The sequence below is a fragment of the Muscardinus avellanarius genome, assembly GCF_963383645.1.
Source record: "Muscardinus avellanarius genome assembly, chromosome: 8".
NCBI lineage: Eukaryota > Metazoa > Chordata > Mammalia > Rodentia > Gliridae > Muscardinus > Muscardinus avellanarius.
The window spans coordinates 33,713,485-33,741,280 of NC_137794.1; positions in this window are offsets into that span (position 1 = coordinate 33,713,485).

Sequence of the window (27,796 nt, forward strand, 5' to 3'; positions counted from 1 at the left end):
GCAAGAATCCCCAAAAAGTCTGTGGTTGCTATAAACAACAGGACTCCAACAAACCCTAGGATCCCTCCTGGCTTCCTAATTATAATAAGTAACTGCTTTTTGTCATTTTTCAATCAATTTCTAGAGAAATGAACATGCATCTCTTCTTATTTCGTACGACCATAACCTTGGCATCAGGTACCTACCCCACCCCCACATGGCACAAAGGAGGGGTCCTATCCCAGGTTCAAGGGTGAAATCCTCACTGATGTGCATATCTCAACTCGCATAGTTCCATTCTTTCCAATAATAGATTTAGAGATAGACTCATGAGCTACTTCTAAGCAACGGGATATTCAAGGGGGGTGGAATGCTGGATTTAGGGGAAAGTTTTCCTTGAACACTGGATGCTATGCTCCCTTTGAGCACTCCTGTTATTCTGTTCCTGGATATGTTATGAGGAAAGCTACAGCCAGAGGAGAACAGCCTCAAAATAGAAGTGATGCTGAGGACAGCAGAGTAGAGGACAGGAGGGCCCTGGGGGAATGGCATCACAGAACCTCTGACTGTGTACACAGTCTTCTCAGTTTAAGGCAGCTCAATTCAGCATTTTCTCTCCTTTGAAGCCCAAATCTTTCTAACTGTCAAATGCCCCATTTAATGCAACTATTCATGGCCATTATCTTCACTCCCGAATTCTTCCTGGATATACTCTGTGAATATGCAGGAAACAGCAGAAAGCTAAGCACTCCATTTTTTTGTTCACAGGTCTCCCTCCTCCAGTGCCCCAGGCATAGTGATGATGCTGCCCTTGTAGGATGGCATGTCAGAGCAGCTCAGGATGCAGTCACGAGACAGCACCAATGCAGGAAGGCCACCTACTGAGCATTTATTTGTGGAAAAAAAAGGAGACATACAATTTTCTTGCCTCGAAAAGATTTTCTGATCCAGTTTTCTGTTAGCACTCACTTTTAGTTATTGCATTTATATATGCATCTAATGCATGCATATTCATTATTATAACTATTTTATTTGGAACTCTTTGAAGGAGAGGACCTTATCTGCAACATGTGTCTTCATACCTAATACACTGCACTGTAACTTATGTGCTTTGAATGAGTACATTCTCAGTGACTAGTGTCCCTAAGGATTTTATTATAATGAAGAAGGGTGTGAGAAAATAAGTCTTTTGCCTCCATATCAGTCAGAAAATAGAAGTCATTCTAGACTTATTTATTAGAAAGACTTAGAGGAAATGAGGTTTACCCAAGCATTAGAAGGATTGGGTAAGTAAAAGTCAGAGGTTGCTTTCAGGACAGGTGGAAATGCAGACTTCAAGGGCAGTGGGGCTGCTGAGACTGACTTGCCCACATTGGGTATTTCCCAGAAGGGCTCCAAGAAGCCAAGGACCTGAGTAAATGTCGGTGTCCCAAGAAAATGGCTTTTTCCTCTCTTCCACCTTGGATAGCTCATAGGGATGTCTTGCTCTGGCCAAATCTAATTTACAGGCATCTGGAGGAAGAACTGGTAAATGAGACTCCTAGTTTTCCTCCAAAATACAGAGGAAGACGGGGTGTTATACACCACAATGAGACTGAGTAGCCAACAGACCACCTAGCCGCTCTGTTCTCCATGTATTAATGCAAAATAGCAAAGAACAATTGATAAGCAACTGTCTTTAAGTTATACCAAAGGCAAGGTCATTCAGGGAAAAAGCAATTTGATATGCATTTAGTTGGTAGTGTCTGATATGCAAAGGTAAAGATTTTATTTTCTCTGTTAAATTAGTTTTTGCTCAAAGTGCACACAGGCGCCTGGATCTCATGCATGAATCAGATAAAGCAGCACTGATCTCACTGGAAGTTGCTTGAGAAGCCTGAGATTGGGAGTCTTTCTGAAATTTTCAGCTCTAAAGACTGCTATAGTTCAGTAAAAACCTACATATTTGCTAGCAGCAGCGTGAAGCACATAGTACCATGCCAAAAACAATTTCCACCAAGAAATTAGCAATTTTCCTTCTCCTGATTTAAGAAGAGATAAACAGCTCTGGCGGAAAGTGGCACTGCTTCTAAATTTACACACGCATCCACACCTACACTCCTAATGATCACATTTACAGCTAACCTAATTTACTGAGATGGACCTGGGTTGAAGAAAGAAAGAGCGGCTAATTGACCAGAAGCTAAAAGCAGCAAGAAGTTTTTGTGTAATAAACCAAAATCTATCAAATTTCCAGGGGAAGCTAGCTGCTCTGGTTAAAAGCAGAGGCCTAGGTCCTGGAGACCTCAAGGGGGAGACCTTAGGAGTTGTGGAAACTTCAGGGACTTACCATTCTTGCAACAAACACACAAGGCAGCACCAGGAAGCCACAACTGCGTACAACCTCAAGGTTACAATTTGCTGGAAGCTCTGAGAGGATAATTGAGTGTGGAAGCCAGGCACAGTGGTGCACGCTTGGAGTCCCAGTACTCAGGAAGCCGAGACAGGAGGATTGCAGACTTGAGGTCAGCCTTGGCAATTTACCAAAACCCTGTTTCAAAGTGAAAAATTAGGAAAGAATAGGGTATATCTCAGTGGTAGAGCGGCCCTGAGAGTTCAGTCTCTAGTAACACACACACACACACACTCTCTCTCTCTCTCTCTCTCTCTCTCTCTCTCTCTCTCTCTCTCTCTCTCTCTCTCGGGTGTGGAGAGAACAAGGAAAGTATTAAGGGAATATAATTTGGGGACAGTTACTCATTATTCTCCCTACCCCTCTAACAAATTAGCATAGATAACTGAGAAAGGACCTTGAATGTGTGTTTCTGCGGGTGTTGGTAGACTCTGAGGCTGCTGATGACCTTCTCTTTAGTAAATGAGGCCAAGCATATGGTCGTGTGGGTGACAAGCCTGTTCATGCTGCAGCCAGAGCACCTCAAAGCTGGGGTTCTGCCTGAGAGGGCCTGGTGTCCAAAGCACGTGCCTCAGAGCATTTGAGCAAGGCCTCCCTCAATCAGTACCTTCCACTTACTTCTATATTGCTGCCCCTGTATTGACCTAACTCCTGAAAAGCCAGGATGATCTCCTAACTTAGATCATACAACGTGACTGGGGCATCCCATAGCACCCCTGCACGTGACTGGCCCAGTGGAGTGAGCGTAGTCCACACAGAACAGCTGCACCCACTGTCCCAAGTCTACATGTCCACACTAGCATGTTGGTGCTCATGCTGCAAAACAGCACAGACCGAAAAGAGTTTTTTGGGCTTTTAAGTGCTTTTTGTTTGTGAAATTATTTTCTATTTTTTGGGTAGAAGGTCAGAGTACTTGGAAAAATACTTCAGTGCATAAGGGTTTTTTTTTTTTTTTTTCAATTTTGGTGGTACTGGGTTTCCTGAAAACCCTTCTACCTCCGGGTTACATTTCCAGACCTATTTTTATACTTTTTTATTTGGAATCAGGGTCTCTTAAGCCAGCGAGGCTGGCCTCGAACCTGCGTGATCTTCCTGTCTTTTCCTTCCAAGCACAGGGATTACAAGCGTGCGCCACTACGCCCGGTGCATAAGGGTTTAAAAAGTCTGAGTTTGATAAGTAGACTCCTTACAAGGAAAAATTAGGATAATGGCAAGGAGGACTTCACGGCCTATCCAGAATTTTGATGTGTGATAAATCACATGTGACATTCTTTGATTTGTAAATCAAATCCTCTTATGCTAAAATAAACCACTCTATCCAAGTAAGACTCTAGACTTTTGGTATACCAATAAACATATTCATCTGACGGGGCAGATCTAAGAGATCTGCCAACAAAAGAGATTAGATTTTTAGTAAAACCATAGCAATAAAATAACTGTTATGTTACAGACTTCACAAAGCTGTGTGTATGTATGTGTAAGTGTGTGTGTGTATGTGTATGTGTGTGTAAATTGAACAGAGGGGCATTCTACCTCTGAGGTATACTTCAAACTCTTCTATTTTGAAACAAGGTCATGCTGCATTACTGTATGCTGGCCTCAAACCTATGATTCTCTTGTCTCAGCCTCCCAAGTACTGGGATTAGAGGCATGCACCACCATGCACATCCATGAAGCAAATATTTTTGTATTGACTTTGAATTCTCTATATTGCCATTATTGCTTTAACTTTTAAAGATATTGATGTGATACGTAGGTATTTTTGTGTTGTATTTTGTTTTCGATGTTCACATCTGTCAAAGGGTATATGCTGTGTGCCCTGAGGTGCTATTAAGTCCAGGTTATCGATCAAGACTCCACACGAATGACAAATCTTACAGGATAAAGATTGTTCAGTAAACCTGGCATACACTCACAACCCTGTCCCATACATTCAAATAAAGCTTTTGTCCATGGAAATAATAATGAGTAGCATGGATAGCACAGCATGAGGACACCCGGATGATATGCACAGCACTGCATGCTTACACTCTGAGCAGCATCTGTGTGTTTATGACAGTGTGAAAGGCATCAGTCAGAAAGCAACAGTCACGAGGAAAGGCAGGCTGAGTGTCTGCTCAGCTCCCTCAGTAGCCACTGGGGAGTAAGCTCCACCTCCCAGGGTCATGGCTACCACTCACAGTGCTGGCCACACCGTCCCAGGTATTGTCCAGTGCTGCCCACGAGGTGTCCAGGGAACCCTCACAACAAACTGTGTAGTGATTTCAAAAGAGTGCAGGTAGTGAGGGCTTACGTCCTGGCCCCACCAAGCACTGCTGTGAGGCTCTAAGCAAGTCATGCACCTCTCTGCTCTTTAATTTTCTTCACTTGTTAAGAAAGGAAAAATAAGTTCCTCATGGGATAATACACATAAAAGGGTTAGCGCAATGGCTTATACATGGCAAACATTCCACATGTTAAATGTCATTACTACTTTATCTGTGAATGGTTCCTGCCCACTAACAGGTTATAATCTACTTGATAGAAGAAACCCCATGAGCTGGGCGTAGTGGCACACACCTGTAATTCTAGTACTTGAGAGACTGGGACAGGAGAATCAACACAGGTTTGAGGCCAGACTTGGCAACTTAGCAAAAACCTGCAGCAACTTAACAAGACCTTGTTTTGGAATAAAATAGGGCTGGGAATATAGCTCAGAGGTAGGACGCCCTAGTACCAATAAAATAAAATTAATAAATTAATAAAAGAAACCCATAAATCAGTCTGAGAACAACTGAGGTTTGCCACAGCCCACAAAAACCAAAAGAATTATGGAAGAGAGCAATAGGGCTGGAACTGCCTAGAACAGTCTTTGCAGAGAGAGTAGGATTTGACTCGAGCCTTAGCAAATGGAAGGGAGATGAAGAGAGAGACAAGAGAAGGGAGGATGTTCTGTTGGGGGTCAGGGGCAAGAAGGAGCCAAGGCCTTGGGTGACGAGCACTGTGCTGAGGGCAGGGGATGGGACAATAAACCACCGTGCTCAGTAAGAAAAGTGACATCCACTGAACACGGTGATGCGCACCTGCAACGCAGTACTTGGGAGGCTGAGGACAGGGCGATTGCAGGTCCAAGTCAGCACACAGTAACTTAGCAAGAAAAATAAAAAGGGGGTATAACTCTGGTAGAATGCTTCTCCTAGGTTCAATCTCCAGTACCCAACACACACACACACACACACACACACACACACACACACACACACACACGGAGGAGGAAACAGAAGGCAGGGTTGGCAGGGTTCTCTACCTGGCTGCCTCCCAGCCTCCTGAGGGGTCTAAAAGCACACATGAGGATTGTGGTTCCAACGTGTCCTTCTATCGACATAAACTGAAAACTTTTAGGAATGAAAGTTCTCAGGCTCACCCAGACCCAACGTCTCAGAAGTTCGGGGTGGGGGCTCCAAGCGAATCTGATGTACAACAAAGGCTGAGGACCACTGGTGGGGTCACTTTCCAGGGGGCCCCAATCCTGCCTTACCCATCCTGTCAGCACGGCTGGTGGGTCCACAAAGCAAAATGCCAAAGGATGAGCAATTAAAATGAAGAGTAAGTGGGGCGTGGTGGCGCACGCTTGTAATCCCCGCGCTTGGGAGGCTGAGACAAGGAGGATCGCACAGATTCAAAGCCAGCCTCAGCTACTTAGTGAGACTCTCGGCAACTTAGTGAGACCCTGTTTCCAAATAAAATATAAAATAGATCTGGGAGTATAGCCCGGAGGTAGAAAAGCCCCTGGGTTCCACCCCCACTACCACACACAAAATAAATAAATAAATAAATAAATGAAATGAAACCCTTTCTTACCACCTTCCCACGCTTCCCCAGGCTTCTCCTCTTAAAAAAAAAAAAATGAAGAGTGAGCCCCTCCTCACATCTCAGGTGACTCTCAGACATTCCATCCTGACACCTGACATTGGCAGCCGGGAGCGGCGAGACCCCTTAGTCTTGTGTAGAGTGGGTCTCGGGTTGTGGTGCTGGCGAAAAGTTCTGCTGAGAGCTGGTACGGGGCACATAGTAAGCGCTTCGTTTTCTGTTCAGTGTCTCCTTAGGGGCTTTGTCATAGGAAATATTGAAGTCATTTAGATTTTTTTTAGAATAAAGGAAAAGGCAGTTTTGCAGCCCTCAGCCTAATCTAATCCATTTAAGAAATTGACACTCCAGTGATGGTTTTTTTGAACCAATCCAATTCCATCAGCCTCATAAAGACCCTTGCAGTATCACTCACTGCTGCTACAGCATTTTAGCCTTTATTAAACGCTGGGCTGCGCAGTGGCCTGTGGAGGATAGAGTGTGTTATTTGCTGTTAAAAGCAAACAAATGGCCCTTTGAAATAAAAAGGAGCATTTGTGAGAGGTAGGGAAGGTCACATGACTTCCCTCAGGAAAGAGCTCTAACATCTTCTCTCTAAGTGCTTCTGCTCACTTAATCTGGAAATGTGGGAGATGAAATAGATGGATTCCATGCGCTGGCTTCCTTAATTTCCCTTATTGACTTATTTGATTGGTGCTTAAAACTCAGAGACAAATCTAAATTCACTCGAGTTTACTGCTTCTAAAATAATTCCAGGGTATGTTAAATTGCTTTTTTGTGTGTTGTCCTGACACATGAACTTTCTCATTTTGGACACAGTTGCCTTTCATAGGAGTATCAAGACAGACGGAGAGTGGGAGCCAGAGAACTGAGCAGCAGTAGTTAGATTTCCATTTCCATTCATTGTGTAGGTAAAGAAAATTAGTTTATGTGTACAGCTGTGAAGCATTTGTCCAAAATACTAGAGGAGACGACAGGCATCCCCGAGTTCTTTTGCCTAGCAGCACCTGTTTCTATAGCACTGGAAATCTATACAAATTGGCAAACTAGAAATCAGAGCAGTAATGTGAAACTGGCCTCTGAAACTCTTCCCTTTCAATTTATAATTTATTGCCTAGTGGATGGGGTCAGATGCGAAGTTATCATTGTTGAAATAAAAATTCTAACAAATGTCAACTATACTTGACATTAGCTAATTAGCCAGGGCATTTTTTTTTATTATTTTCAGATCTGAAATGAGAAGGAGAAAAAGAAGATAAAAATTCTCATCTGTGTTTTGCAGTGCTCGGGATGGAACCCAGAGCCTCATGCATGCTAAGCTACTGAGCTACAGCTTCAGCCTTCAAGGCAAAGTCGTTCCCTGCCACCGTCTTTGTTGTTTGTAATAATGACTCTAAGTCAATATATAGTTTGTCTTGGTTTTTTATTCATTTACCACTCATTTATATAGTCTTTGTTGAACTACTGAACTAATATATATTCAGCACCTACCATAGAGTAGACCATACTGGGCACACCAAGCACACAAGTGTTTAATTCAATAACACTTCTTTCTTGAAGTAACACAATTATAAAACATAAACTGAGCCAGGTGTGGTGATGCAAATTTATAATCCCAGTACTTGAAGGTTGAGACAGGGGGTCACAGGTTCAATGCCAGCCTCAGCAACTTAGTGCGACCCTGTTTCAAAATAAAAAATAAAATAGAGCTGGGGGTGTGGCACTAAGGTTCAATCCCTAGTTCCACAAAAGAAACAAACTATAAAATGATAGGCGCTATGATAAACCTTGAACAGAGAGCTAAGAGAATACAACTGTGGGAAATTAATTATTTGTAGCAAGGAACGAGGTGCCAGGAAATATTTCAAAGACGGGATTATTTAGGCAGAGGCTTGAAGAATGAGCAGCAATTTTCTCAATATATGCGACTGTCTTCCTTTCAAGTCTACCTCCACCCTTTCCTTTATCATGTTCCCTCAAATCTTGACCGCACCACGTAGTGATCTTCTCATGTAATTAACCTCCATCACCCCTGTAACCTTACTTACTTCTTGCAACAATGGTGGTGAAGCTATAATCTTGCTGAATGCTGGTATTGACATTTCTGCCCCATTGTACTCCAGACAGGACACTGTGATACACTGGACGTATTACTAAGCCATAATGTCTTAGATTCCTCATTAAAAAAAAAAATACGAACTTGAAACTAGATAACCTTTACATTACTTTCTAGCTCTAGAATTTCTTGAACAACGACCCAGAAGATGAACTGGCACTCACTTCGAGTCTGAGATGTGGTGTTGTGGAGGATGCACTTTTGATTCCCCAAAAGGATGGCCTTGGAAAATCTCAGGATACTGGGGGAATTCTAGGAAACTATGCAAAGCTTAAGCAATGCTATCATTAAAGATTATTCCTTAAAAGATTTTAACTCTAAATAGCATAATTCCTTCACAACTAGCACATTTCAATTTTTAGAGGTTGTTAAAAATAACATGCTTAACTTCTCCACACCCTGGAAGAGGAAAATAATGGCCTGTAAATTGTATCTTTCTGCCCTGATAGGACCATGGGTCATTTACAGGGAAATCTACATAGATGCTAAGAGCCACTTACTGGGCAAGTGTAAATGGAACAGCTTCCATTAGGTGCCTAGTGTACCAAGGACTTCACCACGAAGGATGCTGCTCCTAATGAACTGTGAACACGCCACAAAGTAAACTACTGGTTATCATGAAGAGTGGGCTGGGGCTGCTTTGAGATCACAGGCACACTGTGGCACCGTGACTTCTCTAAACACCTAAAACCCCAAATCAAATGGCCCAGGCTTCCCATTATTATAGCATTATGGACTTTTTTCTTCCTAAATTCATCTTTTTTTTTTCAAGCAAAGTGGCATAAGTACAAACAATTAATTATTGATTTGACAACTGTTCTAGTCAAAACAGACTGTTCATGTTTTGTTATGCTCATCCCATTAGAAATTAAAATTTTCCATTCCTTTCACTTAAATCTGGGACCAACAATATGTTTCTGGAATTCTATTTAGTTATTAAATAGGGGAAATATGCTATTATATAACTGAGGAAATTTGTTGTTTTATAAAGTTTGGTGTTTACTATTAGAGATTTTTTTGTGTGCTAATAGAATCATAATTGGGGGGGGGCTCTAAGAGAATATGCATTCCAGTGTTTTAATGGGAGTATTTTATTTCTCCTGAAATGTAGTATCAGATATAATAAGATATAGACATTTTTCACTTCTCAAGTTAGCAAGATCTAAAAGTATGATAATTAATTGAGGAGGGTGTTGGAGAGACAGGCCCTTCTTTGTTGTGGGAAGGATGTAAACTAGTAGAATCAGTCTGGATGGCAATTTGACAAAAGTACTCATAATTTAAAATTTAAAAGGCATTAGGTGGGGCTGAGGAAAGGAGGCCTCAGAGTGCAGGAGCAGAGACAAGGGAGCTGAGCCCATAGTCTGTGCTGGCTGAGGAGGAGCTCAGGCAAGAGGGAGGAGCATGGAGCAGGGAGGAGCATGGGTCCAGGAGGAGCTTGGGGCCGGGAGGAGCGCAGGGAGTGAGAGCCAGAGCAGGTGAGAAGGATGTCCAAGCAGGCAGGCCCAGTGGCAGGGGCATCCCAGCCTGGGCTGAGGAGAGCTTCATATAGTGCAGGGGAGGCTGGCACACAGCACCACAGCCAACAAGGATGAGAGCATGTTCTTGAGGGGCCCAGAACAAGCTGTCAAAATCCAGTGGAAGCCAGGCCTGGTGCATGTGCCTAGGGTCCCAGCCACACAGGCAGCTGAGGCAGAAGGGTGGCCTGAACAAAGCAAGAACCTGTCGCAGAAAATGAATAGACAGAAATCCCGGTTCAGTGTGGTGTTTTAGAGCCCTAGGGATGGTGTCCCCACACGGGGAGGGGAGACGCTTGTTTCAGGATGTGGAGAACCAGAGGCATGGTGGAGCTCCAATCACTCCCAAGCCTCAGCTACGGCCACTTAAAAGCAGAGGGCATGCCAACAGCGTGGAAATTCTTGACAGAGACATCTCTTAACCAGTTACCACACCAGGATTATCATCTCAAATAGACCTTTGCCCCCTTTTGCTTTCTCCTTGGCTTTTAAGGAAATCCTGTCTTCTGGAAGTAAAAACATTGTCGGAACCCAATTTCTAAGGAGATGGCTATCCCTGGGCACTACTTTAAAAGAGGCTTTCTCTTCCTCTCTCTCTCTTGATTTTGTTTGCTAGGCATGGTGGTGCATGCCTGTAATCCCAGTATTTAGAAGGCTAAGGCAGGACAATCTCAGGTTCAAGGTCAGCCTCAGCAGTGAGACTTTCAGCAACTTTTAGCAAGAAGACCTTGTTTCAAAATAAAAATAAAAAGGATGGAGGGTCTCTGGGTCCAATCCTGAGTACAAAAAAAAAAAAAAAAAAAAAAGAGTTGAGATTCTGTTGCTTTCCTTTAGTCCACTTCCCAACTCTTACCTCTTTATCCGAGGACAGGGTTCCTCTCACTAATTGCATCTATTGCCCCCTCACTGTGTGCACCGTGAAGAACCTAAGTGCCCCACTGGACAGAGAAAGCTGCCGGGCCTCGTAGAAGAAACACTGAACGAGGGTCCAGGTGCTGGAGCTGGCACTACGGTATCAAAAATTCCTTACCTTTTCTGATTTTTAGTATACTAACCAAAGACTATCTTCTTTGGTCTACCTTCAAGGATTTGGTAAGGAGAAAAATAAAAGGTGTCTGAAAGTCCTTTGTAAACGGTATCACTCAAATGTTAAGGATTATTATAAGGTATAAAATATGTATATCTTACCAAGGCTCGTGTATTCAAATAGTACATGTTTGCAGTTTAAAACAAGGCTTCTCAGCCTCATCCATACTGACATTTTGGGCTGGGTAATTATTCATCGCGATGAGCTCTCCTATGCCTCGTAGGATGTTTAGCAGCAATCCTAGCCCCTGCCTTCTAGATGCCAGGAGCATCCGTCCTTCAGTTGTGACAGCCCAAAAATGTTTCCATACTTTGCCCAGTGTCCCCAGAGAGACAAAGCTACACTTGTTGAGATCTACTGCTCTCAGGAAGCCTCCTTTGGAAAGGTAATATATTTCTAGCAATTTCTATTGAAATAACAAGAAATGTTCATAAGTCATTGGTGTTTTCCCCCCTTGAGCCTCAATATATGGTTTTATAATATGTAAAAAATTGGAAATTAACATACCAACAATAAAGGATTGGTTAAAATAATTACGGCACAGCCATTATGACAGAGTAGTGTACAAAAGTTACATCAGAGGGCACATTCACTCTCAGGATGCTCGGTGCTGAGTCTCTTCTAGCTTCAGCGATGGTTAGGTGAAGGCCAATATGGGAAGAGTTGTGTTATTTCTAGGTCAAAGCAAAGCCAGTCTTCCTGCACCATCTTTGTTTCCCTTTTGACAGCGATAACGAAACCCACGCGTTGAAGGAAAAAGGCCTCCGATGAAAGCATCCTGGGTCTCTGGGTCGATATTTGGAGGAGAGCTTATACTCAGTGATATTTGCATTAGCAAGGGGGGAAAAAATCTGAGCCACTAAGAGTCCAGGGTAGCTCCTCCCACCTGTGGTGTCTTGCTTAATCTTGGGAGGTATCCAGGGAAGGCTTTGGGGACCCCCCAAGAAAGAATGTTCTGACTGCAGACCCCAATGAGCCTTACCACCCACGTTGCAACCTCAAGGACACGCCCCCATCGCAAGCCCAATTAAGAGAGTCTAACGCGTCCTTGAAGGTCCCATCAGGATGCGGGAGATGACGGACACACCAGAATCATCTTGTGACTGCTGAGCTAGGCCATCCTCACACCTCCTCGACTCACTCTTTACTTATTCCTCCCATAAAAGGGGAGCCACCCAGCCTCTCACCTGGAGAGGGCCTGCACTCCTCCTTGAGAGTGTTTTTCTAAATCTCAGTAGCTCTGCCCTTTGTCTTAGAAATGCTTTTCCAACCAGTGTTCACACCACAATGCTAACCAGTACAAATAGTTATGCTTATAAAAGGTTGGATCTACAGAAAGAAAAATATAAACTGTGGCCACCTTTCAATGGAGGTCTCACCCGTGATTTATGCATCTGTTCATTTCAACAGAGATTTACTGAGCCCAGAGGGACAGCACTGTGAGAGAAAATGGGATTCAGTGATGAGGCGGTAGTATCTTCACCTGGGGGTAGTTCACAAGCCTTTCACAGGTCGGAAGAAAATACAGAAAGGATATTCCTCATATGAGAGTTGAAGAAAGAAGGCCCTAAATACCTAAAAAAATAAAAAAAAATTCTACGTCGTGGCCTGAAGAGAGAGAAATAACTAGCATAGCCCTTCATGTACCTTTGACGGTGCATATTTTGTACAACTTAGTTTGCACAAACCAAGATTAAGAATACAAAGCTCTGAGATGTTCTGTCATGATTAAGCAAACCCAGTTGCACACATGGTGTGGAGAAGGAGATTTCATTAGACTGTTAGCTTTTCTTCCCCTTCAAGTGTCACCTCTGTTTAGGACTTGATGCCTGTAATCTTTCTGCTCTATTTGCTGCATGAACATTCATTATTTTAGATCAAAGAACACAGGAAGCCACTCACACTTCCCCAGTGTCTCTCTCATTAAAATTAATTATTTTCCCAGTTCAGTCCTCTTTGTTCACAATTGTGTCCAGTGAGGGAACCGGTCTTAAGAAACCCAATTATGTCTGAGGCAGTTTCAGAATCAGATAAAAGGGCTGGGGGCTGGGGCTTAGGAGAGGCCTGGCAGGGAATAGCTTCGCATTTCCAACAACCTGCCACATTAAGAATTCTCCTCCTTGGGATTAGTTGTGAAAGCACTTGGACTTAAATATAGAAATATTCCAGTTTTAAGGCCTAAAGCTGAAAATAATGAATTTTCATTTTCAAAAAGAATGAAATCGCTTTTGGTATTATTTTGTTAGCACATGATTTAATTACTGCCTCAGCCAATAAAAGAGTCACAATTCCTTCCGGGATGTATTTTAGTAATTTTATGTGGCCATGGGTTTCACTTGCTTTATTTAAGGAACCTATAAAATACATATAAATGATTCCTTCAGACAGAGGGATTTAACTCCCAGTTCACTGGAGAATGAATACATTGACTATTATTATCAATGCATAAACCATGCCCAATTAAATGTTTCTGTTGAAATAATTTCACAGACAAGACCTTGACAGCACAGCTTAGCGTAATTTATTTTAATTCTCATTTGTTAATAGAAAATAAGAGCTTTGTGTTCATTCCAAAGACAAAAATAATAATGTGCTTAAGATTTCAAAGAGGGGTTGAAAATGAAGAATTAGTGCTATCTCCCACTCACAGACCGATCTTGACAGAACGGGAGAGTGCGGACATTGCATGAAAATCCAGGTGGGAGAGAGGCTCTGGAGAGCCGCCTTCCATCTCCCTGGCTTTTGTTTCCCGTGCCTGGTAGGGACAGGCTTAAGGAGCGGCTCATCCTGGAAGCAACACACCTGGAAGCGAGGACCACCTCTCTCCTCCAGGGAGTGGCTTGCAGTGAGGGAGGCCCTGGAAGAGACTCTGACCCATTGTTCCCTGGGAAAGGAGAGCAGTCTTGGTCCAGTTCTTAAAAGACTGTGATGGCCAAGCCACTGGGTAACTGAGGGTGAGAGTGAGGTCCAGGACCATCTAGTGTTGTAGAAAGTTCCAGCAGTCTTGGGTCCTTTTTCCATGACGAGTATTACTTCAATTTTGCCCTACAATATGATTGTAGAAAATGTAGATCTCACAGGCTAAGAAAAACTTAGAAGTCATATATTCCTCTCCCTTCAAATAAATAATTATTATTTTTGAGTCTGTCACTCCAATTTTTTCCTATAAATATATTTAATGCTTTTCAAAAGATATACATTCTAAAGATTCTTTTCTGCCAGGTGTGATGGCGCACGCTTGTAATCCCAGCATTCAGGAGGCCGAGACCAGAGGATTGCGGTTCGCGGACAGTCTCAGCTACTTAATGAGGCCCTTTGCATCTTAGTGAGACCTTGTTTCAAAATAAAGAATAAAAAATAGTACAGGGGGTGTAGCTCGGAGGTCGAATGCCCCTGGGTTCCATCTCCAGACCCGCAAAAATAAATAAATAAATATTTTCTTTGGTATTGGAGATTAAACTCAGAGGCATTCTACTTCTGGTACACTCTTAGCCCTAATTTTTATTTTTATTTTGGAACAGTGTCTATTTAGGTTAATAAGAGACTTACTACTTTGCTGAGGCTGTCCTCGAACCTGCAATCATCCTGTTTCAGCCTCCCAAGTACTGGTATTATAAGCGTGCATCACCATACTTGGCTTAAAGATTATTTTCAACTTAGATTTTAAATTTACTAGTATTTCAGTAACATGCACTATGTATGCATCTATAAACTTTTGTTCCGTGTGTGTGTGTGTGTGTGTGTGTGTGTGTGTGTGTGTGTTACTAGAGTTGGACACAGAGACATTCTACCCCTGAGCTACATTCCCAGCCCTATTCTATTTTTCATGTGAAAATAGGTCTCCCTAAATTCCTGAAGCTGGCCACAAACTTGTGATCCTCCTGTCTCAGCCTCCTAAGTACTAGAATTACAGATGTGTGCCACTACACTTGGATTATACAACTTCTACTTGTTGTATACTGTACTGCTGCATAGCTATGAACTAATTTGTTGAAACAAGACCATTAACATTTGGTTCTTTTCATTTATTCTATATGCCATGCCATTAAAAAAAACATCATTGTTCACTTATTCTCCTCCTCCTCCTCCTCCTCCTCCTCCTCCTCCTCCTCCTCCTCCTCCTCCTTCCTGCCATGCTGGGGATTGAACCCAGGGGCATTTTACCTCCAAGTTACACATCCCCAGCCTTATTTTTTATTCTTTATTTTGAAACAGGGTCTCACTAAATTGTGGGGAGCCTCACTAAGTATCAGAGGCTGGCTGTGAATCTGCAATCCTCCTGTTTTAGTCTCCCAAGTAGTGGGATTACAAGCATGTGATATCATGTCTGACTTTTTTTTTTTTTTTTTTTGAAACAGAGTTTCACTAAGTTGTTGAGGACCTCACTAAGTTGCTGAAGTTGACTTTCAGCCTAAAATCCTCCTGTCTCAGCCTCCAAGTACTGGGATTACAGGCATGGAACCAAAGGCCCTGTTTGTTTACTTCTTTTCTAAGGCTAAATTTGACAACTAGGCCTGATGTGTCAAAGAATATATTTTTAATGCCTTGATACATATTGCCAAATTGTCTCCTGAGGTGAACAACCGATGATCTTTACTTCCAGTATTTAAATCCTCAAGTGTAGACGGGCTTGGTGGCGCACGCTTGTAATCCCAGCATTCAGGAAGCTGAGACCAGAGGATCACGGTTCGTGGACAGCCTCAGCTACTTAGTGAGACCCTCTGCAATTTAGTGAGACCTGTTTCAAAATAAAGAATTAAAAACAGGTCAGGGGTGTAGCTCGGAGGTCGAATGCCCTTGGGTTCTATCCCCAGTACCACAAAAAAATTAATTAATCCTCAAGCATGTGGCCCTGAGTGAGGTTAGACTGGAGACTCTCCATCAGCTCTGCAAGGGGGCCAGAAGAGGATCCTCCCTAGTGGGGCTCTGAGATGACATAGCTCAAACTGACACCTTGGTTAACACCTCGGGAGGAGCCTGACTCCATGAACCAGCTAAGCTGCACCCAACTCCTGATCCATGGAACTCGGGAAAAATGATCGCTTCCGCCTGCAAAGAACAAATCCCCCAAAGACTATCCTAATTTAGATGCTCATCATTGGTGGGCACCAGCGACGCATTCCTCTACATTGTGCTTTTAAATCTCTGCTAGGCTGTTAGCATTTCTTTTATCATTACCAATGCTTAATTTTTAAACACATGTATACTATTTGTTTGTATTTCTTTTTTATTGAATTACTTCTCTCTATCCTTTGCCCATTTTCCCATGAAGAGTTTCTTTTTTTTTCTTGCAAATGTAAAGAATTATTTATATATTAGAGGTACTGCAAATTCCCATTCCACATCCCCACACACACTAGTTTGCCATATTTCTATTTTTATTTGAAATTTTTGTTGCAAAAATCTTTTACATATTTATGTGATCAAATTTTTACACAGTAGATTTTGTTCTTTCTATTACTTTTTTTTTTTTTTGGCCCTGGGAATCGAACCCAGGGGAATTCTTACCTTTGATTTATACCCTAGCCCACTTTTATTTATTTATTTTTTTTGTTGTTGTTTTAAAAAAAGATCTCGCTAAGTTGCTGAGGGCCTCATTAAATTGTTAAGGCTGCCTTCAGACCTGCAATCCTCCTGTCTCAGCCTTCCAAGTACTGAGTTTATAGATGTATGCCAACATGCTTGGCTCATTCATTCTTTCTGTCTTTAAGGTTGTACTTTTAAACATTCCTTGCTTCTTAAAATAGATTAATATCCTCTCTCATATTTTCTTCCAGTACTTTTATGATTTCAACATCCATAAAATTATAAATCTTTCTAGAACTTAATTTATTATAAAATATTAACTTTTCCATAATTAATCAGTTGACCAATATCAATTATTTGTAATTTATTTTAGTGCTGAGAAATTATAATCTGCCTTTATATTTTATAAGGAAAATCTATTACTGTTTTTTTGTGGAACATTATTTAGATTTTTATATATTAATTCTTTGAGATTAATTTTTAATTATTTTATCATGCCACTCCAAGTTAAATGTAATATCTTTATAACAGTAACTATATTCAGAAGCATAGCGTTATTTCCATTTATTCAGTCATTCTTTATTACAGCTAAATGTTAGTTATCCTGGTTAAGATCCTGCACATTTTATTTTATGTTGACTCCTGCGAATTTTGCTTTAAATTATTATTATTGTGGTAGTAGTGGTTGCTTTGTGGGTAGATTTTGTGCTCGACAAGGTGAAGATATAGTTGGTTGTGTTCATCATTACATTTTAGTATTTAATATTGTTCCGGACTCACAAAAAGCCCTTGATATTTACTTCATGAATGAATGAACGAGAAAGCAGTCAGCTTTTTATAAATTTTTTCTACAGGTTATTGGCAGCATATGGAAAAACAAAAGGAATGGGAACAAATTGCTTAAAATATACAACTTCTATACATATCTAAAATACCATTAATGCCAGGCATGGTGGCACATGCCTGTAATTTCAGTACTAGGGAGGCTGAGACAGGAAGATTGAAGGTCTTAGGACCTCAGCAACTTAGAGACATTCTCAGCAACCTAGCAGGACCCTGTTTCAAAAATAAAAAAGTTGGGCGTGGTGGTGCATGCTTGTAATACCAGTGTTTTGGAGGCTGAGACAGAAGGATCACACATTCCTGGCCAGCCTCAGCTACTTAGTAAGGCCCTCTGCAATTTAGTGAGGCCCTGTATCAAAATAAATAATAAAAAAAAAATAGGGCTGGGGGTATAGTTCAGAGGTAGAATACCCCTTGGTTCAACTCCCAGTATCTCAAATAAATAAATAGATAGATAGATAAATGGCTGAGGGTATAGTTTGGAGATAGAATGCCCCTAGGTTTAATCTCTAGTAACACACACACACACACACACACACACACACACACACACAATTAAAGAGTCTACATCCTGAGGAAAAAATACTTCGAGGCTCTATAAAAGAAAAAAAAACCTTATTGTTCAAAGAGCTCTTTCAAATCAGAGAAAAACACAGGAAAAAGCAGGCAAAGCACATTTGATGGTAATTCATAAAAGAAGTGCAAATGGTTCATTTCCACATTAGGAGGAAATAAAGAGATGCATAGGAAAACAGCACGCACTATTATTTGTACCAATCAGGTTAGACAACATCCTAGTTTGATAAAAGCCAGTGTTGCTACAGACAGGGAAGCTGATCATTTCTGGCGCCATTGGCAGATGGAGTCTTAAACTGGGATGTCATCTGTGGAGGGCAGTTGAGGAACTTAAATCAGAACTTACTTGAGCTGACTAGCTGATGCAGCCATTCTGCTTCTAGTAAGTTCATCTTAATTTAAATAATTGAACTAATCTTAAAATAATTACATAGGAATCTACATTTAGAAGAAACTCATAACAGTGACCATTACGGAGCCCTCTGCTTGGGTACCGCAGTGACCATTACGGAGCCCTCTGCTTGGGTACCTCATCTTGTGCTGTTTTCACATCGACCCGTCATCGTGAGGCTTTTCTTCTTTTCTACTTGCCTCTTTTCTTTCTTTGAGTACAAATAAAACGAGCGTGTTGACTGACAACAGTAATGAACAGTGATTACGAACAGTGAAGGGTTAGTTATTTGTGTGCCTGGAAATTCATATTCCTTTAATCACAATGCAGTTGTTAATCATTCATGTTAATATTTCCATGTTATGTAGGAAAACAGAATCGCCTGTGCTTCAACTCGCTGTGACTCAGGCCCACCTGAGATGGCTCCGCTCAGAATTTAGGCTGGAGCCGGAGCCCGGAGATTGCACTGGTAGTAGTGACGTTGGTGGTAGTGCCCTCTTACCCAGAGCAGGCTGGAGGAAATAAACATCCTGGAGTCCAGAACACTGAAAAGCGGACCCTTTTCCTGACCCTTTTGTGGTTTTAAAACTGTAACCACTGACTTTCTAATGTGTTGACAGCCCAGGCCCCTGGGACAGTCGCCTGGGAAGCATTCCCTCTTCTCTGCAACACCCCAGGAATGATGCGCCTTATCTTGCCTTGCCTGGAGAAGATGCCAACTCACAGGGTGACTTGAGACGGCTTCAACTCACCGCTTCAAGGTGAATAACCCACCAGTCCTGCAGGGAACCATCAAAAGCACAGTGCCACCCAGTCTCTCCTCCCCACCTCGTGCAGTACGCGTGGCCCCTGTGGTGGCACTGCCGCCTGCCGCTGCTCTGATACTATCTGCCCTGGCACAGTCCATCGTGACCGTTCCAGATTTTATTGTTGTTGTCTTCTTAATCGGGGATGTGGGATCTTGACCACTTATTCCATGTCCTTTTCCCCCTCGTCCTCTTCAGTGGGGTTTCTCAGCCTCCTCGACACTCTTGGCTTTTGGACCCAGGCAATTCTTTGTTGTGTGTAGGCGAGAGGCTGTCCTAAGCATTAGTAGTGCCCCTGATCTCTATCCACCGGGTGCCATTAGCTTTCCCTTCTCCACAGTCATGACAGCTAAAAATACCTTTAGCCAGCGTCAAATGTTCCCAAGGGCAGAGTCACCCCTAGCTAAGGACCATGGTTTTATACTGAGTGACTTCTGAATACATTTATATGCAAACATATACTAGGATTCTTTTAAAAAGGAAAAAGAAAGGGAAAGAGAGAGAAAGAAGAGAGGGAGATCTAGCACAATATTCAAGATAGCCATATTTCAAACCAGACACTATCCAGACATAAAAATAATAGACCAACTGCTTAACATGATGGAATTGCATTTCAAATTTAGTGAATAGAAAGGTCACAGAGTGCCGTGGTGCACACCTGTAATTCCAGCTACGCCATAAGCTGAGGAAGGAGGCTTAAAAGTTGGAGGCCAGCCTTGACAACTTAGCAAGACTTGTCTAAAAAAAATGATTTTAAAGGTCTGGGACATAGCTCAGTGGTATATAGCTCAAATGTGTGAGGGCCCAGCACCATGCACATGCACACACCAAAAACAAAAGCCGATTTTCAACTTTTCTTCATTCAAAAGATACGTTAAAATTAGTATTTTTCACATTAATCCTAGCTAAGAGACTGACACCATTTCCACATTCTCTTTATCCAGCAAATTGACTTAAAAATACAGCACCAACATTGAGGGGATCAAGTTACCCCATCAAACATGGTGACTTTGAGAAAACTATGCTAACATTTTGAATTTCTGTATCCCCTGAAATAACATTCATCTCCCAGGACGATTGTGCACAGGACGGTGTTCACATTTATGAAGCCCTTTCCAAAGGGTGAGGGATGGAAGGATGCTCCCAGGATAACCTCCTCAAGTTAAGTAAATTTCTCTCTCTCTCTCTCTCTCTCTCTCTCTCTCTCTCTCTCTCTGTACTAAAGGTACTAAAAGTTGAATCCAGAGCTATTCTACCTCTGAGCTACACCCCCAGGCCTATTTTATTTTTTAATTTTGAACAGAGGTCTCATTCAGTTGCTGAGGAGCCCTATAAGATGCTGGGGCTGCCCTCAAACCTGTGAGCCTCCTGTCTCAGCCTCCTAAATATTGGAATTACAGGTGTGTGCAACCATGCCTGGCTTATTTTTAACTATTTTAATCACAAATAAATGGAAGGCACGCGTGCGTGTGTGTGTGCGCGCGCGCGCGCGCGCACACACACACACACACACACACACACACACACACACACACACAGCTTTAATTGTATTCGAGAGCACATGAAGAGGTAAGGCACTTTTTCATGCGGTTTTAGGGACTGAAGAGGCAGGCCTGAGATACAGGAGGACAGTGCAGTGGTCTGTGGTGGTGATGTTATTAAATCCCACCCCCCACTCCATTTGGTTTGGTTCAGAACTGGTGGACCACAGGCACCAACAGGCCTTTGGCCCCATTTTGAGGAACACAGCATTTGAAACATTCTCTGATGATCAGAGTCAGCTTCATAAGTGTACATCAGAGACATGGCTATGAAGGATTCTGTTCTTGGTTTGACCTTCTGTGGTCACCAACGTGAGACTCTTAATTTTTCAACAGGAGGCTCTGCATTTTTGCTTTGAACCATTGGGCCCTGTGAATTAGGTAGCTGGTCTTGTTAATGAAGTGTTCTCAGGTGTACTGACAAGCCTGAATGATCTCATTCACTTCACTGGAAATTCTCCTTTCCCTGTTCCCTAAGGATAATTATCTCTATCTTTTGGCTTGTTTGTTTGGAACTAGGGATTAAACTCAGAGGCATTCAACCTCCAAGTTATGCTCCCCAGCCCTTTTTACTTTGAAACAATTTCTTGCTAAGTTGCTGACTTTAAACCTAAGATCCTCCCGCTTCAAGCTCCCAAGTACTGGGGCCTGGCCATTCACGCCTATATTTGAGGTTCATTCTTGAACACAATAGTAGTGATTAAAGGTCTATCTATTAGACACAGCACGTGTGTCCCAGACAGTAGAATAAACACTGAATCCATTATTCATCTGTTTATCCTCACAATACCTTAAGAAAGCAGAACTCTATTCCCTCCATTTTACAAAAAGGGGATAGTTAAGAAGGGCGCCCAAGGCCAAATAGCCATGAACTGGTGGAGCCACCATTCAATAACCACCACCTGCTTCCTCGTCCAAGCTTTGTCCCCAATAGTCTGCTTCCCCAGCATCTATGAGCCTAAGGGTGTAATACATACGTAAGAACTATAGTGCTTACTATTTTTATTTTATTTTATTTTTGTTGTACCAGGGATGGAACCCAGGGGCATTGTACCTCTGAGCTACACCCCAGCCCTATTTTTCAGTCTTTTTTTATTTTTGAAACAGGGTCTCACTGAGTTGCGAAGGGCCTCCCTAAGTAGCTGAGGCTGTGTGCAAGCTGCGATCCTTTGGTCTCCCCTTTCCAAATGCTAGGATTACGAGTGTACGCCACCATGCCTGGTTATTTTTATTTTATAGTGGTGTATTGTAATCATACCTCTTGATGACATTCAGGATAGTGGAGGCACACATGCACTGAGCCCTCCCCCAGGTCCTGCCCCCCCTCCCCTCCCCGCCTTCCCCTCCTCTGCACAGTGGCTGTGGCTTTGATAGGTTTGTGTATGTACATCAGGTCCACTGAAGTGTTTCCCTCTTCCCCACTCCCAGCTCGCTCAGTTAGGTCCTGAGCTCATCTAAGGTTTCTCCTCTGTTGTCTGGAGTCCCTCCTATATGCTTATATTTAAATGTGGCTAATGAGCAGGCGTGGTGGCACACGCTTGTAATTCCCGTGCTTGGGAGGATCGCGCTGGTTTGAAGCCAGCCTCGCTGGCTTAAGAGACCCTGTTTCCAAATTTAAAAAATATTAAAAAATAGGTCTGGGAGTATATCCCGGAGGTAGAAGGGTTTCCAGAAGCCCCAGTACTACCAAAATAATAAATAAATAAATAAATAAATAAATGTAGCTAATGAAAGGAAATTTGAGGGACCCAAAATGCTGGCTCTCCCTGACTCCTTTTATTTTTCCTCTCACCTCACATTCCGTCTGTCAACTGTCCTGTTTCTGAAATACCGCCTGAGTTTGACTTCTCATCCCCTTGACCACCGTCCCTCTGCTCCAAGCCATGCCTTTCCTTCCACGGGTAACACCTGTCCTCGGTGGAAGCCCTTTCAAGTGTGAGTGCTACCCTGTGTCCCTCTTTCTGATGACCTCCCATCTCTGCTCAACATAAAGCCCATTGCGTGCATCCTGCATGGCCCCTATATAACTTGGACTCAGTCCCTACTCTGTCCCCTTTCTTAATTCGTCGGGTATTTCTTTTAGCCATATCTCAAAACAAAGCAAAACTGGCAGAAACAGTCTTTCCCAGGCCCGGTGCACTCAGTCTCTTCATTCTTTAGTGTCTCCTGCCCACAAAGGCTGTTTTCTGACAATTTATCTAAAGCAGAACCCCCCTCCTGCTCTGCTTTTCCTTCTTGCCCTGTTGGATTTTTCGCCTTAGCCCCTACATTATATAAATGAGCCAACGGTGGCCTCTGTGAACTGGCTTCGAGGCTATTATTTCTATTTATTACTACAGGCTGAGACCTGTTAGCTCCCAAGTCCGCCTGTGCCAAACTTGGGATTTTCACACATCCAATTATTTTAAAAATAGCCCAGGCGAGCAAATCTTTACCCACTGAGAGCCTGCCTCCTTCACAAACCCTGAGAAACCTCACACACCAGCTGTTTCCATTGATAAGATGGGGCCCCTGAGGCCCTTCTGAGCTCACCAGCCACCCAGAGACTGCCTGCTGTGTCCCTGGGCTACCTCGCTTAGACAGGGGAAGCACAGCACCTTTTCCTGTCTCCGTCTTTCCAGTCTCCTCCTTGCCCCCTCACCCTGGCCAGCTTCTTGCTGCAAAGGACTCTCCTTTCCTGCGTTCCTGTCTGAGTGCCGCCCACCAAAGCTCCTGTGTGCTAAAGCCTCTTGGTCCTATCTTTTTCGTAATCAGCCCCCAGATCTCTTGAACTCAATCCCTCTGGCGTAGCACCTTTAAGTTCCAAAGAGCAATAACTTTGTTTTGTTCACTGACGCAGCCCCTAGACCTGGAGCAGGACCTCAAACCACTAGTATATACTTAGTACGGACAGTCCCCTATTTATGATGGTTCCACTTAGGATTTTCAGCTTTACCAGAGTACAAAACGATGTACATTTAGTAGCATGCTTCAAATTCTGATCTTTCCAGGCTAGACACATGCAGTGCCAGAGTCTCCTGAAATGCTTGGCCGCAGCCCCAGCTTCTTCGCCAGCCAGGCAGTCGGGGAGAACAATGGACGCTGTACAGTGTAGTGGCATAAAATATTCAACACTGTACCATAAAATAGGCTCCATATTAGACAGATTTGCCCAACTGTAGGCTAATGCGAGTGTTCTGAGGTCGTTTAAGGTAGACTAAGTTGAGCTATGATTTTCAGTAAGTTGAGTGTGTTAAATGCATTTTCAACCCTCAATATTTTCAGGTTATGATGGGTTTACTGGGACTTCATGCCATCATAAGTCAAGGAGCACCTGTGTAGACTTACTTGAAGTAGCAAATGAATAAATGAATCCTCACCTTTCTTCATTTCCCTTACCATTCTTCCATCGTTGTGCAGAATTATCTTTCAATAATTAGACTTCTGTCACAAGATGGTAGAGCATTATGTAGCCAGCATGAGAGTGGGGATAGACAAGGGATGCCAGCTGGAAATCCCACTACGTGCAGCTCCTGGTTGAGCCGTCCACCCTCTGCCTTGCCGCTCCCCGCACTTCCTTCCTTAAAATCATGACTCTGGCAGAAGAGAGCTGGAGGCAGCTGCCTCAAACCATGTGGGCCTGGCTCTTCATGCTTTACTTCTGTCTGGCTTCAACCTCAACAAGACTCCCATAAGTACAGGCTTGGAAGAGAACAAAACAGCCCTTCTACTGTAAGAGAAATGGGCGCATTGGTGTGGAATCATGTTTGTGGGTGCAACTTGGTGTGCTCTGTGATATTTGTCAGCAAGCATCATGCATCCCTAACTGCTTGAGGGAGAATGTTGAGTTCTACTGTGCACTCGCTGATAAACCACTTCAGGGCAACTTAGCCCTCTCCTATACTGTTTAACAGGATCTGAACCTTTTTGGAAGAGCTCAGCTGTGGCTGTGGTTTTACTTGGGTTTACAACAGGAGTCCACCCACATGGGCCTTTGGCAGCCATCACTCTCAGGCTCTGCCCTCAACTTTGTCAGCATTTTGAACTGTTCTATCAACCACCTCTTCATGGTATCCTTCCCGCTACCTCCTTTCCTCCCTGTCAGGGCTTTCAGTACCTCCGCCCGCTGGTGTGTGTGGATCACGGGATCCCTCCCTTGAAGCACACTGCCAGCCCTTGCCTCTGCCACTGGGCGCCCACTGTCTCTTCAAAGTATCCCTTCTTTCTCTCTGCTCCAGTGCCAGCACCCTGCAGATCTAGGAGCAATGTGGGCCCCCAACACCCCTGGCCCACAGCCTCTGGCTTGCTTGGCTTCCCACCCCCGCCCCCCGTGGCATGTGGCAAACTCCATTTCTTCCTTCAAGTCTGGAGGTCAGTCAGGGATTCTCTGAACACCTGCTTTAAAACCTTAATTCACAGTCCTCCCAGATTTCAAGTGGACTCCTTCACAAGGACGTGTTTCTCCTCATTCTGATCTGTGAGCTCCCTGCAGCCCATCCCCCCCAACACTCCATTTCACCTGCTGGTCAGGTGTATTTATCTTTTATCTTTAGCTCTCCTCCCCAACTAGAATATTTCCAAAACACAGATCTTTTTCTTTGTTCCTGTTTTGTTCAGAATGCACCCCCAACTCTCAAAAAAGTGTCAGTACACAGTCAGGTAACTATCTCCTTACATACATAAAGGAGTGGGCTCTCGCTCCCAAGATCTCTTGGCCCTGCACCAGGCTCGGCCAGCTCGTCCCTCCCTCTGTGTTTTTATGCCTCTTCAAATGTGCCTTTAATATTCTCGTCATTTGTAGATATGATTTCTGTATCTATTTCATAATGTAAATGCAGAGGGAAACTGAGCAGGCCTCCAAATTCCCTTTTCTCCGGTGTTTTTACTTCTACTCACCAAGCTTCCTGCTCCCCTCCCTCAGAAACACACACTTGTGGTCTTCCTTTCAAGGTCTGTACTTTGCACTGTGGGGTGTGTGTGTGTGTGTGTGTGTGTGTGTGTGTGTGTGTGTGTGTGCTGGGGGTGGAACCCAGGGGCTTTCTACCTCCGGGCTACACTCTCAGACTTATTTTACTTTTACTTTTTTTTTTTTTTTTTTTTTTTGCGGGTCTGGGGATGGAACCCAGGGGCATTTGACCTCCGAGTTACACCCCCTGTCCTATCTTTTATTCTTTATTTTGAAACAGGGTCTCAATGAGTTGCAAAGGGTCTCACTAAGTAGCTGAGGCTGTCCGCGAACCACGATCCTCCGGTCTCAGCCTCCCAAATGCTGGGATTACAAGCGTGCACCACCATGCCCGGCTCAGACTTATTTTATATTTTATATTTGGAAACAGGGTCTCACTAAGATGTTGAAAGCCTCACTCAGTAGCTGAGGCTGGCTTCCAACCTGTGTGATCCTCCTGTCTCAGCCTCTCAACTGCAGGGATTACAAGCGGTCGCCATCACCCCGGCTTGCACTGTTTTTTTTATTATCTGTCCCCCAAATCTTCAGGAGGGAGGGCGGGAAGGGACTCAGTCAATTTTCCAGTAAACCGGAGGAGTCTGAACCTTGAAGGCAGCGCCATTCCTTCTTCCTTCTGTGACAAGAATCTAGAAGGAAGATTTCCTGCACTCCGGGTTGGGAGAAGAGCGCGGGAGACGGGCGGGAGCGGTGGCGGCCCCGCGTGCTTTGGACTGAGCAGCGCCCTGGTGCCCAGCCGCAGTGACGCCGAGTAGTGAACCATGGTGCACTTGGGGCCGCGCTGGGGAGGGCGAGGCTCCGGGGAAGAGTCAGGGCCCCGACCTCCCTACACCTCCATCCCCCCTACGGGGGCGGGTGCACGGGAGCTGGGGTACCAAGGGATACCTCTCCCCAAGCCTGCTCTGTCTCCCCGCCTGCCCGCTTCCCAGGGTCAGGACCAGCAGCGGCCGCCGAAGAACACTGCCACCTTGTGGCCACAACGGCACCTGCAGCCGCGCGGCCGGGACGATGGGCAAAGGGCAAGCTCAGCCCCAGGGAGGCCGCGGGCCGACGGGGCGGACCCGGGACGGAGGAAGACACCTCTGCAATGGCAGAATGGAGACCAGCTCTTCTGCATAAAAAGAGATGCGATCATTTATACCTGCCATGCCGGTGGGGAAGGAACGTATTCACAGCCCCTCCCCTCTTGGCGCTTCAGTTTCTCCTTCCTTCCCACCATGAACATCAGCCGAGTCCCATTCTAACGAAAGAAGAAAGAGACCCCTGGAAATCGCGGTCTTGCTCCCTTGTAAAGATTATGTGAAGCGTCCCCAGGGGCCCGGGTGTGGCGCGCACAGCTCAGCGGCACTCAGCCTGAATGGGTTCTGGCAGCCGGCTGCAGGCCGCTCCCTCCCGGCTCAGCTCTCCCAGGCCTCGGGCTCCTCGGCTCTCCGCGCTCCCCACCGCGCTCCGCCCACCGCGCTCCGCCCACCGCCCACCGCCACAGCTTTGCCAGGAGTCTGGGAGAACACCGCCCGCCCAGCTCTGGGCCTATTTCTAGATGGTGGTGGGCTTTTAGCTAATCTTTCCGTAATGTATTTCTCAGTGTTTCCTGACTGTTTTTCTGCAGTAAAACTGTGTTCAAAGAGATCGTCTTTGGAAAAAAGAGACCGGTGGGTGTTTACTAAGCAAACAACTTGGGGGGGGGGGTGCGGTCCAGGCCAGGGGAGTAGAGAGGCCACTTGGGTGAACAGGACCGCATCTTAAGTGCAGGGCGGTTTGGTCAAGGTGACCAGAGTTTAGGGGTTACAGCAGGGGAGGGGGGACACAGTCAGGCTGCCTGCGAGATCAAGGGGGCTTTGTCGCCATGCTGTGCAGTCTGCCATTTTAGGCAATAGGAGAAAAAGATTCCATTTATTTATTTGTTTATTTATGTATTTGTACTGGGAAGTGAACTCATGGGCATTCTACCTCTGAGCTACACTCCCAGATCTATTTTGTTCTTTAGTTTGAAATAGGGCCAGTAAGGCCCCATTCAGTAAGGCCTTAGTAAAAGTTGCTTAGGGTTTCATTAAGTTGCTAAGGCCGGCCTCGAACCTATGATTCTCCTGTGTCAGCCTCCCAAGTACTGGGATTACAGGCATGTGCCAACACATACAGCTTAGAAAAAGATTTTAAACAGGAAATTGAAATCAGAGTTTGGACTAGAAGGGATACTCAGGGGTATGGAATATGGCAAATGGATGGAAAGGGAG